This window comes from Herpailurus yagouaroundi, unplaced genomic scaffold, assembly GCF_014898765.1.
Source record: "Herpailurus yagouaroundi ecotype Mexico unplaced genomic scaffold, PumYag 159, whole genome shotgun sequence".
Lineage (NCBI taxonomy): Eukaryota > Metazoa > Chordata > Mammalia > Carnivora > Felidae > Herpailurus > Herpailurus yagouaroundi.
Window position 1 is genome coordinate 29446228 of NW_024412400.1, and position 16211 is coordinate 29462438.

At 37.9% G+C, this 16211-nt stretch overlaps 1 protein-coding gene and 1 long non-coding RNA gene across 6 annotated transcripts in view; one reads left to right on the top strand and one right to left on the bottom strand.

Moving 5' to 3' along the window:
- Window positions 1-16211, top strand: part of TMEM108 (transmembrane protein 108) — a 373458-nt gene that overhangs the window by 234383 nt on the left and 122864 nt on the right. The gene's annotated exons all lie outside the window — the stretch shown is intronic.
- Window positions 14406-16211, bottom strand: part of LOC121033687 (uncharacterized) — a 38362-nt gene continuing 36556 nt past the window's right edge. The window contains exon 2 of the long non-coding RNA XR_005792063.1: window positions 14406-15083. This is a non-coding gene — a long non-coding RNA (uncharacterized LOC121033687). The remainder of the gene's footprint in view (window positions 15084-16211) is intronic.

The window sequence follows — 16211 nt, forward strand, 5'->3', positions numbered from 1 at the left end:
TTCAAAAGCCAAGTCCTCCAGATGCTCTCTCCCAAGTGAGGAAGAGCCCTGGCAGCAGTTTGTCTGTTGGTGCATTGGTACTGTTTGGTGTTGCTGTGGTTCCTCTAACTTCTTGCTGACCTACAACACCACTGCTGATCCTATTGCATCTCTTATGTGATTGGCTCTACTGGTCCATTCCTCAGGAAAGTCTTTCTGGCTCGAGTTCTTGCAAGCTGATCTTTGTTTTTTGTCTTGTCTTTGTTGTTTTCTTTTTGTCTTTTTTTTTTATAATTGAGATATAGTTAATCTATAGCATTATATTAGTTTCAGTTGTATAACATAATGAATCAATATTTGTATACAGTATGAAATAATCACAATAGTTACCATGCATCACCATAATTACAATAAATTTTTTTCTTGTGATGAGAACTTCTAAGATTTACTCTCTTAGCAGCTTTTAAATATGCAATACATTATTAGTAACTATAGTCACCATGCTGTACATTATATCTCCACGACTTAGTTATTTTATAAGCTTTTACCTTTTAATTGCCTTTACCCATTTTGCTTACCCTCCACTCCTGCTCCTCTCTGGCAACCATCATTCTGTTCTCTATATCTATGAGCTTGGTTTTTGTTTCCTTTATTTATTTATTTTTTTAGATTCCACATGTAAGAGATATCCTACAATATTTGTTTTGCTCTGACTTACTTCGCTTAGCATAAGTATGCCCTCAAGGGCCATTCATTTATAAATGGCAAGATTCCATTATAAATGGCAAGATTCCATTAATTTTTATGGCTGATTAGTGTCCGTGTGTGTGTGTGTGTGTGTGTGTGTGTGTGTGTGTATCTTAACCCACTTATTCATTGATGGACACTTAGGTTGTTTCCATTGGCTATTGTAAATAATGCCACAGTGAATATGAGGCTGCATATATCTTTTCAAATTAGTGTTTTCATTTTATTTGAATAAACACCTAGAAGTGGAATTGCTGGATCATATGGTGGTTCTATTTTTAATTTTTTAAGGAGCCCCCTGATGTATTCCATAATAGCACCAATTAACATTGCCACTAGCAGTACACAGAGTTCCCTGTTCTCCACATCCTTGCCAACATTTGTTATTTCTTGTCTTTTTGACAATAGCCAGTCTGACAGGTGTGAGGTTATCTCTCATATTGTTTTGATTTGCATTTCCTCCGTGATTAGTGATGTTGAATATTTTTCATGTGCTTGTTGACCATCTGTATATCTTCTTTGGAAAAAATGTCTATTCCAATCTGCCTATTTTTTAATCAGATTGTTTTTTTGCTGTTGTGTGAGCTCTTTATATATTTTGGATATTAACTTCTTATCGAATACATGGTTTGCAGTTATTTTCTCCATTCAGTACATTGTATTTTCATTTTGTTGATGATTTTCTTTGCTGTGCAGAGACTTTTTTGTTTGGTGTAGTCCCACTTGTTTATTTTTGCTTTTAGAGTCAGATCCAAAATATCATTGCAAAGACCACTCTCAGGGAGCTTACCACCTATATTTCCTTCTAGGAGTTTTATGGTTTTGTGCCTTACATTCAAGTCTTTAAATCATTTTGAGTTAATTTTTGTGTATGGTATAGGGCAGTAGGCTAGCTTCATTGTTTTATATGTGGCTGTCCAGTTTTTCCAACACCATCTATTAAAAACAGTGTCATTTCCCCACTGTATATTCTTGGTTGCTTAACCATATGTATGTGGGTTTACTTCTCGGCTCCCTATTCTGTTCCATTAATCTATATATCTGTTTTTATGCCATTGCCATGTATTTTGGTTACTGTAGCTTTGTGATACAGTTTGAAATCAGGAAGCATGATGCCTTCGATTTTGCTCTTTCTCAAGATTTCTTGAGGTATTTTGCGGTTCCATCCAAATTTTAGGATTATTTTCTATTTCTATGAAAAATGCCTTTGGAATGTTGATAAGGAATGTTTTGAATCTGTAGACTGCTTTGGGAAGTATGGACATTTTAACAATGTTCTTGCAATCCTTGGGCATGGAATATCTTTCCATTTATTTGTGTATTATTCTATTTCTTTTACCTCCTTGGTTAAATTTATTCCTAGGTATTTTATTCTTCTTGATGCATTTCTAATTGTGATTGTTTTCTTAATTTCTCTCTTTGATAGTTCATTGTTAGTGTATAGAAACAGAGCAGATTTTTATATTGATTTTTGTATCCTGCAACTTTACTGAATTCATTTATTCTAACAGTTTTTTGGTCGAGTCTCTAGGATTTTCTACACATAAAATCATCTTATCTACAGATAGTGACAGTTGTACTTTTTTTAAATAATAGGATGACTTTTGGGGCATCTGGGGGGCTAAGTCATTTAAGTGTCCAAGTCTTGATTTCAGGTCAGGTCATGATCTCATGGTGGTGAAATGAAGCCCTGCATCAGGCTCTGTTGGGCTTGGAGCCTGCTTAAGATATTCTCTCTTCCTCTCCTCTGCCCTCCCCTGCTCATACTCTCTCCAAAAAAATAAAAAATAAAATAAATAAAAAAAACCTTTTATTTCTTTCTCCCGCCTACTAGCTTTGGCTGAGACTTCCAATACTGTACTGAATAAAAGTTGTGAAAATGGGTATCCTTGTTTTCCTAATCTTTCACCATTGTGTATGATGTTAGCTGTGGGCTTATTTTATGTGATCTTTGTTAGGTTGAGTACAATTCCATCTATATCCACTTTGTAGAGAGTTGTTATCATAAATGGATGCTGAGTTTTGTCAAATGCTTTTTCTGCTATTGAGATCATATGATTTTTAGCTTTCCTTTTGTTAACATAGTATATTATGTCAATTTGTGGATGTTGAGCGATCCTTGCATCCCTGGAGTAAATCTCACTTGATCATGGTGTGTGATCTTTTAAATGTATTGTTGAATTTAGTTTGCTAATATTTTGTTGAGGGTTTTTGCAAATATATATGTTTAAGCTTCAAAAATTATGGTTTTAGGGGTGTCTATAGAGTAACATCCCATAACCTAGAAATGTAGCACTCTGAGTTCTACATAGGACTATGCTAGATGATAGACTTATAATGTATTGTATTCTCAGTATTAGCAAGTCTACATGTGCACTTAGCCTCAATAGTTGATCAACAGAATTTTCTAGGATATGTACAAATCATCAAATGCCAAACAATTGGGATTTTTCAGATCCAGTGCTTTCAGGGAATTTTACTCTATTACAGAAATTGTACTGAATAACAAATATAATAATTTAAAACATTGTTATTATCTCTAACTGAAGGGGTGGGAGAGGCTTTTTAAAATCCTCAGTTCTAAAAATAAACAAATAAAATCCTCAATTCTGTCAACTCTAATTTTGTACGTCTCCTGTTTTTCTCCCTCTTACTCTCTCATCTCAAAGCAGAATTTTTTGACATTGAGCCACTTGCCTAAAATCATGTAATCACTGAAGGAAGAATCCCATGGATTTTGTTTGTTTGTGTTACTTCATTTGAAGTCTAGTCTTTGATTTATATAGTCTTGCTATCATGTCTGGTAGGTTGGTAAGCTTCCCTAGGACTTCATTCAGTCTTTAGCCAGCCATTCTGTAACCCCAACAGGAGCTGAATGAGATTAATAGACAAAAATATGCACTAAGTTTATTCATTCAACAAATATTTGAATGCCAGTCATTGTGTTAGATCCTGTGTTAAGATCCCTTAAAAAACAAAATCTTTTTTTTTTTTTTCAACGTTTATTTATTTTTGGGACAGAGAGAGACAGAGCATGAACAGGGGAGGGGCAGAGAGAGAGGGAGACACAGAATCGGAAACAGGCTCCAGGCTCTGAGCCATCAGCCCAGAGCCCGACGCGGGGCTCGAACTCACGGACCGCGAGATCGTGACCTGGCTGAAGTCGGACGCTTAACCGACTGCGCCACCCAGGCGCCCCTTAAAAAACAAAATCTTAATCCCAGAGAAAGATAGTTAAAAGTTATTCTTTTCCAAAGCAAATTTTCATGGACATTCATTAAACACTATGTGATCAGGATCCATGCTTCTTCTATCTTAAGATCCCACTATCTTCAGTGCTAGCCTACACAATCATCACAGAAGGGGCAAAATATTGCATACATATCCTTCTTTGTCTAGAAGTAATACACATTAATTTCTGGTTCCATCCCAATAGCTAGATCTAGTCATATGGCCCCATTTGGATTCAAGGGGACTGACGATAGTCTGTGGCCGTGCAGATACTGCCCAGCAACAAATCTACACTATGGGAGGGAAACAAATCTTGGATAGTGAACTTGGATAGTGAACTTGAATCTTGGCTCTAAGCTTAAACCTCTAGGTGGAAGGATAACTAATAAAACCAGACAGACTTTAAAGCTGTCAGTTCTTCTGACAGCCTATATTATAGAGTAAAATAAAGGCAACAGGAATGGTTCTTAGAAATAACTAGTTGTAACCACTGTTGCTGTGAATTCTTACAGCATTATTTCACAAATTTTCTATTACAGAGTTCTGTTATTGTCACTATCATCATCACCCCATCTGTTGATGTGAGTGCCCTTGAGATAAATGAGTGACTGACCGAAACCACATTAATTTCAAGTTTTGATAGGCTCATGGGACTATTCCTCTTTACAGGTTTAAAAGGATGAAAGGCAAGTAAAACAGGATTCATTTCAACTCCCTGCTGTGGTAGTATTAAAAGAGCTGTAAAGGTCTAGATATGTGAGATGAATGAAAACAGGACTGACATCTAAGGTTATCCAGATTGTGAATTGAAGATAGTACAGAAGCCATTTACGTTGTAGACTGTGTTAATGGTGTCCTCCTGGAGTTATGTAGCTATTCTGTGGAGGACCTGAATAAAAATTTTAGCAGTGGAATCATTAGGAAAATAATGTTTTAAACATAGTTTATGATGCTGTAATTGTAAATTCACATGGAGACCCAGCAGATAACTTTCCTTTTAGATTTTTTTTATATGTTTTGATCAGTTTTTCTTGGTACAGTATGTCAGGAAGTCTTGCTCCATAAGCAAGTATTTCATGTTCCTATGAGTAAATGGAAAGTAAAATCAAGAGGAAGAGAGTTGAGAGTATAATGAATGGTAGAGAAACAGAAAATGGAAGGGTCAAGAAGCTATGACATTTTTAGAACTAAATGAGTAGATAAAATGGGAGGCTTGGGTTAGGATGGCTCTCATTATTGTGTATAGCATCCCAAAGAAACATAGAATGTAGAGCAACCTATTGCAGGAGTTCCTGTTTTACCCAAGAAATATCCCATAAAACAACAAAAGTAGTTAGGAATCAGAAAAGCTAGATTCTAATACTGGCTGCTAACTTGCTATCAATTATTTCACCTATCTGAGCTTCAGTTTACCCATTTCTGAGGACTCTCAGTTTATCCACGTATAAAAAGAACATTAAAATAAAAAATGGTCTATAAACTTATTCCTACTCTTAACATTCTACAATTAAGAATGGATGGGGGCACCTGGGTGGCTCAGTCAGTTAAGCGGCTGACTTCAGCTCAGGTCACAATTTCATGGTTCATGAGTTTGAGCCCTGTATTGGGCTCTGTACTGACAGCTCAGAGCCTAGAGCCTTCTTTGAATTCTGTGTCTCCTTCTCTCTCTGCCCCTCCTCCATTCATGCTCTGTCTCTCAAAAATAAATTAAAAAAAAAAAAAGAAGAAGAAGAATGGATGGATGGATGTTGGGGCATCTGGGTGGCTCAGTTGGTTAAGCGTCCTACTCTTGGTTTCTGCTCAGGTCATCATCTTGTGGTTGGTGAGATTGAGCTCCACTTTGGGCTATGTGCTGAAAATGTAGAGCCTGCTTGGGATTCTCTGTCTCCCTGTCTCTCTCTGACTCTCCCTGTGCTCACTCGCTCTCTCAAAATAAATAAACATTAGAAAAGGGGGGGTGGATGTTTTTACCCTAAAAGAAACAAAAAGGTCCTGAGTGTCATTGAATCTGCACATTGGAGTCAGATAGCCTGGGAAAAACTCATCAAGGAAGAAACATAAATGCGGGCACAAGATGGTCTTTTCAGTTACTCCATCCTAGGTGTCACTGCTTATAAAAATGTATTAAACTCTTTAGGTATGATCAGATTAATACAGAAAATTGAAAGATATACCACCCTTCTGATAGATTTTTTAAATTCTAAATCTGTACAAAGATTTCTTTTGCCAGTGTTTAATTTCACTTGGTTTCATTATTTACCAAGCTCTCCTTGGTTGGTTGATAATCATCTTCAAAAATGTGTTCCATATACTGGAAATTTACTAAGAGAACTTAAATGTTCTCACCACACACAAAAAAGGTAAATATGTGGTGATGACTAGGTTAATTAGCTTGATTGTGGTAATCATTTTACAATATATACCTATATTAAAATACCATGTATACTTTAAACATATACAATTTTTGTCAATTATACCTCAGCAAAGCTAGAGAGGAGGGGGCAAAAAATACATATATGTGTGTTCTGAATCTCTCCTGTGCCCTGCTGTAGTCATTATGTGCATTAACAAAAAGGAAAAAGATGGGGCACCTGGGTGGCTCAGTCAAGCATCTGACTCCTGGTTTCAGCTCCAAGTCATGATCTCATGGTTCATGAGTTCAAGCCCCCCATCAGGCTCTGCTCTGACAATGCAGAGCCTGCTTGGGATTCTGTCTCTCTCTCCTCTCTCTCTCTGGCCCTCCCGCTCGCTCACTCATGCACGCTCTCTCTCTCTAAATAAATAAATAACTTTAAATTTTTTTATTTAAAAAAATAAAAAGATAATAGGCCTGATCTCACAGACATTCTGGGTAATTCCAATACCCAGGAATTGGAGGTACCTACTGGGAGGTAGCTAGTTGCCAGGATAGTTTTAAAAACTAAATTGTAAACCTGGCTTCAGCATGCCAGAGGGTCCTAAACATCTCATGTGAAGGCACATGAGTCATATTCCTAGTAAAGAACATATAAAAGGTATTCATTAAATATTTGTAGGTTGGATGAATGTGCCTAGAAAAAATCCTCCTGCAACAAAGCAGCCAATTAACTGCCTGTAAAGGTAGCCATTAGTCACTGTTGTGGGTATTAGTGGGAAGAATTGTAATAACACTAGCCCCCTTTAGAATTTCTAACAGTATCCCTGCTCTCTTGCAGTTTGGATTTTGAATCCATATTATATATGTAGTATGAGTAACTACAAGAGGAGATATAAATAAAAATGTTTCTATTAGGTAGCAAACACCTTCTAGGGGCCAGCCAAAAATGGAAATTGACTTGGTAGGAAAGCTCCTCAACCAAGGCGGCTCTGGATACCTAGAAATTAACTTCAGCCAAACATGAGATTCTAATAAAAAATTACCAAATGCATAAGGAAACGAACTATGACAGCAAGAGTCGGCAAGAGAAGAGAAAGGAAAGAGAAGAGGGAAAGGGATTGATTTTAGATTGCCAATAACTTTAGATACTGGAATTAGCAGATACTGAGTATGAGCTATGGTATTTTCATTATCTATCAATGTTTAATAAATTACCCCAGAATTTAGTGACATGAAACAACCAGTTGTGCTCATGGAGTCTGTGGGTCAGGAACTCTGGGTTTGGGTAATGATTTTATTTGTTCCATGTTGCATGGGTCCACAGCTGGATGGGTTGTAGGCTTTAGTGACTCAACATCTAGCTACTGTAATACTCTGAAGCTTTGTTCACTCATATTTCTGGTGGTTCATGCTGGCTGTGATTGAGCCCTTAGTTGAACTTATCAGCAAGAACATCCAAATGTAGCCTCTCAATGTGGCCTGGGCTCCTCACAGCATTATGGATGGTTTTTTTTTTTTTTTTTTAATTTTTTTTTCCAACGTTTTTTATTTATTTTTGGGACAGAGAGAGACAGAGCATGAACGGGGGAGGGGCAGAGAGAGAGGGAGACACAGAATCGGAAACAGGCTCCAGGCTCTGAGCCATCAGCCCAGAGCCCGACGCGGGGCTCGAACCCACGGACCGCGAGATCGTGACCTGGCTGAAGTTGGACGCTTAACCAACTGCGCCACCCAGGCGCCCCCATTATGGATGGTTTTTAGGGAATCTGCAGAAAGGCTTAGGCAGAAACTGTATCACCTTTTCTAACCTAGCCTCAGCATCATGCAGGATGACTCCCACTGCCTTCTATTTGAAAGAAAATCAATAGCAAAGCCTTGGAAGAAAGAAAAAGAGATTTCACCTCTTGGTAAGGGTTGTCAAGGTTCTGAGAGGGAATTTGAAACTAGAAATATTGTTGTAGCCATCTTAGAAAAAGACAGTCTTTTACAATAGGTAAGAATTTTGATTAAATAAAAGAAATGGGGGAGAAGAATCTTGAGATAATAGACTGTTAAAATTAACCAGTTAGCAATCCCTATCAAAATAACACCAACATTCTTCACGGAGCTAGAACAAATATCCTAAAATTTTTATGGGATCAGATAGGACCCCAAATAGCCAAAGCAAACTTGAAAACCAAAGCTGGAGGCATCACAATCCCAGACTTCAAGCTGTATTACAAACCTTTAATCATCAAGACAGTATGGTACTGGCAGAAAAACAGACTCAGATCAATGGAACAGAATAGAGAACCCAGAAATGGACCCCCAAACTTGGCCAACCTTTGACAAAGCAGGAAAGAATATACAATGGAATAAAGGCAGTCTCTTCAGCAAATGGTGCTGGGAAAACTGGACAGCGACATGCAGAAAAACTCAAAATGGATGAGAGACCTAAACATAAGACAGGAAGCCATCAAAAGCCTTGAGGAGAAAGCAGGCAAAACTTCTTTGACCTCAACCACAGCAACTTCTTACTCAACACATCTCCAGAGGCGAGGGAAACAAAAGCAAAAATGAACTATTGGGACCTCATCAAAATAAAAAGCTTCTGCACAGCAAAAGAAACAGTCATCAAAACTAAAAGGCAACTGACAGAATGGGAGAAGATCTTTGCAAATGACAAATCAAATAAAGGGTTAGTATCCAAAATCTGTAAAGAACTTATCAAACTCAACACCCAGGAAACAAATAATCCAGTGAAGAAATGGGCAAAAGAATGAATAGACACTGTCCAAAGAAGACATCCAACTGACACATGACAGATGGCCAACTGACACATGGAAAAATGCTCAACTTCACTCATCATCAGGGAAACACAAATCAAAACCACCTCATACCAGTCAGAATGGCTAAAATGAATGACTCAGGCAACAACAGATGTTGGCGAGGATGCGGAGAAAGAGGATCTCTTTTGCACTGCTGGTGGGAATGCAAACTGGTGCAGCCACTCTGGAAAACAGTATGGAGGTTCCTTAAAAAGTTAAAAATGGAACTACCCTATGACCCAGCAATTGCACTACTAGGTATTTATCCAAGGGATACAGGTGTGTTGTTTCAAAGCTGCACATGCACCCCAATGTTTATAGCAGTGCTATCAACAATAACCGAAGTATGGGAAGAGCCCAATGTCAATCAACAGATGAATGGATAAAGATGTGGTATATATATACAATGGAGTATTACTTGGCAATCAAAAAGAATGAAATCTTGCCATTTGCAACTATGTGGATGGAACTGGAGGGTACTATGCTAAGCGAAATTAGAGAAAGACAAATATCATATGACTTCACTCATATGAGGAATTTAAGATACACAATAGATGAACATAAGGGAAGGGAAGCAAAAATAATCTAAAAACAGGGAGAGAGACAAAACATAAGGGACTCTCAGATATAGAGAACAGGCAGAGGGTTGCTGGAGGGGTTGTGGGTAGGGGGATGGACTAAATGGGTAAGGGGCACTAAGGAATCTACTCCTGAAATCATGGTTGCATTATATGCTAACTTGGATGTAAGTTTAAAAATAATAGTGATAATAATAATAATAATAATAAAATAATCAACCAGTTAAATTTAAAAAAAACTAACTAGATCTTAACTAAAAAGATGTCATTATTAGAATTTGAAACTCAGGGGTGCCTGGGTGGATCCATTGATTAAACATTCAACTCTCTTGATTTCAGCTCAATTCATGATATCATGTTCGTGGGATTGAGCCCTGCATCAGTGCAGAGCCTGCACAGGATTCTCTTTCTCCCTCTCTGTCTGCCCTTCCCCACTTGCACACTCTCTCTCTCTAATAAATAAAGATTTAAAAAAAATTGGAACTCAGTGGATGGATTAAATAGCAGATTAAATATCTTTAAGGAATAATGTACTGGAGCACAAAGTTTAATTACCTGGTATGTATTAGGGAGAAATAGAAGGTTAAGAAATGCAAGTGATTGATATAATACAAGATAATATGAGAAGACCTAATGTAGATACATTCAGGGGTTCAAGAAGAAGAGAATAGAGAAAATAAGGGCGAAGTATTTGAAATGTAACAATTAAGAATATTTGCTAGAATGTATGAAAGATATGAATACTCAGATTTTGACAATGCTGTGAGTCTCAAGAAAAAATAAAAAGAACTCCGTACCTGTATAAATAAACGATGAAATTACAGATAAAAGATGGCCTTAAAAGCAGCCAGTAGAAAAAGTTACTTAGAAAGGAATAACATTTAAACTGGCCGTTGACTGCTCAGCCACTATAGCGTCCTGAAGACCATGAAATAGTATCTTTAAAATGCGGATAGTTGATACTGTCAACTTAGAATTAAGGATCTAATGAAACGGTCTTTATAGCATGAGAGCAAAATAATGTTCAGATGTTTTGCTTTTTTTTTTTTAAATAGAACATTTCACAGATGGACCCTTATTTATAGAACTTCTGAAAGATGTGCTTCAGGAAGAAGAAAATTCTTCTTAGAAGGAAAGTCATAAAAGAAATTAATAATTTCCTATATTAAACAATATAATGTCTAATTGTAGGGGTATAGAAAAATAAAACTAAAGAAATATGCTGTCCAATAGTAGCATGTAGGTTGGGGGGCATTGAACAGAGTCAAAGTCTTATAAATTCTTATGGTGTTTGAGAAGATGGAAAATACATTCTCAAGTAGTCATGACAAAATTTTAATGGAGCTGCTAAAAAACTGGAGATAAATTCCAAAGAAGTAGAGCAAAAAATCTATTGGAATGAAAAAAAATACATTCCAAAAGAAGGCAATAAAGGGGGGAAATGGGCATAAAATTAGATAAATAGGACAAGGTAGAAGTAAATCCAGATGTCAGTGAGCACAGTAAATATTGGTGGAATAAACTAACCAATTAAGTGCTTCACACTCACTTAAGAAATTACTATATGCCTAATGTAAAAGTTGGAAAAGGGTAATATGAGCAGGGAAACTTATGGGTCATTCTTGCCAACAAAAATAATTGTAGTCATGGCTTAGTAGGAGGGATCATGGCAATCAGCAAACCTGCAAAGGACACAATGCCTACACCCATCACCCCTGATTTCAGAATGTCTGCAGGGGCACATTGTACTGCCCTCTGGTTCATTTCTTGGGTAGAAGTTGGCAGGAAGTCTTTATTGGTATCATCCCATTTGAGGCTATCTGTTAATATTCATGACCTGAGGCTGTTACACAGCACCTGTGTTATACAACAGCACCTTTTTTATGACCTAAGATGTCACTGTCTCATGAGTAATGAGGTGCTATGGGAGTTATTGAAGGATTAGCTATAGATTCTTTAACCAATCCACAGTTTGCAGGAGATGAGCCACCATCATAAAGAATTTATCAAAATGATTCATCTCTGTTGCTGTGGACAGATTACATTCTCATTCTGTCTCTGAAAGTTTATAACCAGTCTCTGAGTAGTTACAAATGTATTATTAATAATCCTTAGAAAAGCAATTTATTTTTGCATAGGTTAACCATTGCTTCTATTGTTGCTCATGCCCAGGAAATTTCCAACAATCAGACCTGACTTCATAAAACTTGACCCTCCCAAAACAAAACATAAAGCAATATTATATTTCTCCCTTTGAATATAGCAGATCTGCCTGTTATCTATTCATTAGTATCTTAAAGCTTGAGTTGGCCAGTTAAGTTCAAGTTAAAAGCTTAGATTTGCCTCTAATGTTTTCTCTCTCTCTGAGAGCTGTTATTGAGTAAAGAGGGAAAGAAATGGGATGAAAACCCTTCATCCCATTAGGATTAGGTTTAGGATTATGATTAGGTTGTGTATCTGAACTAGGCAGAGTAGATGCTGCCTGTTTGTAAACTTTGGCCAATTCCTGGTGATGAGGAAGACAAATGCAGGGACTTTTCTTCCAGACAATGATATGCTTGCTGAGTGCACAGCACTGAGTTACACCTTTTGGGAAGAAGTCAGAGGTCCAGACATTTTTTAGTAGAGGGAAGGTTCAAGCAGAGGTTGTTTCATGTGTTTCCCTCCGGGACCCTGAGGGAAAGGTACGACAGGATTCCAATGCCCCTGAGTCCATGGGGAAAATGCCATTCATACCCCACTATTGTTTCCATCAAGTTACAAGAAGGGCATTTTGTGAAGGCAGGAAAATATATTAGGTAGTTCTCCAGAACCTGGTTTGGAAGGCCATGTGGTGGGCCCTGGCCAAAAGTTGCTGGCTGCTGGGTCCTACCTGCTACCTCCCAGTATAAGTGGATAAGCCAGAGTGATAGAAGTCCCTCAGGTATTTGTGCATCACAGCCTTGTCTATGAGACAGCTGCTTCCATCTCACCTCCCAGTCCTTGCAACCCAGGAGCAGAGCTGCAGCCCCAGCACCCCCAAAAACCTCTGCCCTCTCCTGCATCACCACTGCTGCTCTTCTCCGTCCTCTTCAGAACCTCTCCCTTTGCAGTACCTGTCCTCAAGACTTTGGGGGGAGCAAAATGAACTCCTCATCTGAGTGGGAGGGGGAAAGGGCCAGGGGACAGGAAGAGAAAGAGAGAGAGAGATGGAGAGAGCAAGGGACTATAAACATCTTCTCATGTTATGAACAAAGGACAAAGCATTGTGCAGTGATTTTTTTTTTTGAGGAGCAGTAGAGTGTGTGTGTGTGTGTGTGTGTGTGTGTGTGTGTGTGTGTGTGTGTTTATCTTTGAGTGGTATGTCTATTAAAAAAAAAGTGGTTCCATTTAAGCCTCTTGTACTAAATTTGGAGTATACAGAGCTGTTTCAGGATCAGTTGATTGTTAGTACAGCTGAGAAATCACTAAAACACACCATTTCTATGCTAACAGACCTGTGGACATGCCTGGAAATACAGATTTTAACTTTTCTATTGTCTTTTTATTACAAGTAAATGTAAAATACTCAGTTATTCATTTGCCATTTTCAGAATTCTTCTTCCTGAGATCTTTAGATTGCAGGTGCCATAGATGTTGGTGGTTAGAAGCAGAAATTACCTTTTTATGAAATAATTGTCTTAAAATTTTTCTAGCAAATGTTATATTCTGTGCATCAACCTATTACCTATGTTTAGCATGCCTAAAGGAGGTGAGGAGCAAAATCAAACTAATATCCTAAATTAATTTGACCTCTAATATGGCTGTTTATGCTTTACTTTCAAGTATTCAAGATGTTCATTTTATTTTGGTTTAATAAGAGGTAATTGTGGGCTATATAAAATTATAAGAGCTTGCCATTTGTACTTTGATTCAAATCTTGGTCCTGCCATTTGCTAGCTGCCTCAGTTTCCTCATCTGTCTAGAATGAATAATATAACCTACCATTTAGGAGTTTCTGAGGATTAAGTGAGATTTATCAAAAGCTCCAAACAATACTTGGTGCCTACTAGATTCCAAATAAATAGTAGAAATTATTAATTATTCATGTAGCTCTCTAGTAAGGGATCTGAGTTTGATGCTGTGGTTTAAGGTTGAATGAAAAACCTTGAAGAAACATAGAACATAATTCTCATTCAGACAGAAGTCCAGGTAGTACCCTGGTGAGGTCCATGCCCAGCCAACAGCTTGCAAGGTTTGCAGCTGCCAGTGAGAACTGAGAATTAAACTCTGTTCCTTTTTTCCTTCTAAGAATTCCAGAATCTCATAAATTGGACTGAAATGTCAAAATGAAAACTTTTTGAGGCCATGGGATATAGGAAAAAATCATGAATTTTCTAATCCTGGCTCTGCAGTTTACTAGGTGGGAGACTTTGGTTTCCCTCCTCACTTACTAAATGGGAAGAGAGTATGACTCCTCCAAGGTCCAGTGAGGTAGTGTATGTAAAAATAGCACAGTGACAAACGCACAGTGCCTGGTGCCGATGTTCACCCCACCTCTCACACTCATCTCTGGCTTCCCTTTTGTTTTGAAAAATCTGCTGTTTTCCAGCAGATCACCTGTCAGTTTTGAGTAGCTTCTTTGTGGTGTCAGGATGTTTATGGAGCACCCCTGGAGCAGAGAGCTCTGCCAGTCACAGATGTGCCTTACAGTAGACCTGATGAACCCATTTTAGAAACTAGAGGAAGTTTTCCGAGAGAAAAGGTTTATTCTTAGTTATTACATAGGAAACAATGGGCTTATCTCTGCTTCAAATGGCTTATAATTCACTGAAAAAAATGTAGAAAAATGTAAAATTGAGAAAAGAAAAATTTGCACACACACATATATAACATTAAGTAGGGTCTTGTTAATGATTTTGAGATTATTCCCTTCACAGGCCCATGTGCAGACATTGTCACATTTTCCCTTGGATTAGTCTTCATTCCCAGGCTGTCCTGATGGGTAGCTTTTTAATACAGATTAGTAATGTCCACTAACGTTCCTCTCATTCATCGATGAGACCTTCATGACACTTAATATATTACTGGTACTTAGTCACAATCTTACATAATCCAGTGTTGTCATCTGACTTGGCACTTCAATAAACATGGTCTTATTAGTTTCATTTGCTTCTAAAGCTTCTGTAGTCTGTGGTGAGTTGTCTTCCTTTCCTTTATGATTACTGTTTTGATGACAAAGAAGTGTTTTTGCTGTTCTGAAACTCTCTTGATGGACTTATGGAACAGTCCCTCTCTCCCCTATGAAAACTTGAGGAACTACTAGAGGAAGCCATGAGAAGTGGATAAGTCCATGAGTTCTGGTCTTGCCACCCTTCTTGGCTCAGATGTGTATTGCCTGCAGAGTGCAAGCCCCGGAGCTTTCACCTGTTTATTTAAGAGGTAGATAGTCATATTCCCATTATACAGATGAGAAAACCAAGGTTCAGTGAGGTTAAATCATATACCCAGGGTTGAATTGGCTACAACTAAATAATAGAATTAGAATTTTAATCCCTGGACTCTGACTTCACACCCAGTGTTCATTCAGCTATTCCACTTTATTAGTTAGAGAAAAATTATGGGTTACCAAAAGGAAACAACGAGTTTTGCAACTAGAGGAGAAAGTATGTTTGAGCCCTAATACAGTATCCAGTGGCTGCTAGTAAGGACAACGTAGCACAAGGGGTAAAGAAAGTTTTCCAGTACCTAGAGAATGAGTGTGATTCTTATAAATAGGACAGGCCTTGGAAAAATGGGTCTGACCTATCAGTCCTTTGAATGGCCCAAGTGGTCAAGGAGACAGTTCCTGAATTGCACAGTGGATGCCCACAAATAGGTGAACACCTTGTGAAAATCGAGCCCAGAGCCACAGAGACTAAGAGTTGGTTTTGTAGATACAAGGGGTGAGTGAGACTCTCACCATATATGGAAGCCTCTAAGCCAACTCACCAACTTAGTGTATATCTTGAGCCAGCTGTTAAGTATCTTTACTTAACACCTAGTTTGGTTTAGGAACCCATATTTAGTAAAGTACTTCCTTGCTTGCCATGCCACTAACATGTGACTGTTTTAGACTTTTTATTTTTTAGTAAGGATATTTGCGATCTATGTGCCAGGGATTATTTTTCATAGTGAGTAAGATGATCAAGATCTCTGCCCTGTTGGAGGTTACAGACTAATTGGGGAGCCCATACAACAAGGAAATTAAAAGAAACATCAGAAAGAGAAACTTACTATGCAGAGATCTAACAAGGTTATTGTGATAGGTATGACTCGGTAGCTAGTTTGAGTGGTGAAGAAAGGCATCTCAGAGTGGGTGACATTAGGCTAAAATCTGAATGACAGGAAAAATCCTGCTTTGCCAAAGTGGATAAAGAGGAACATTCTTGATAGGACAAAAGGGACAAAGGCCTTGAGATGGGGATGTGTTCAGGATTGTTCAGGAACAGCTAGAGGGCCAATTTTGCTGGAGTATAGTCTGTGAATAAACCAGTGGAATAAGATGAGGTATAC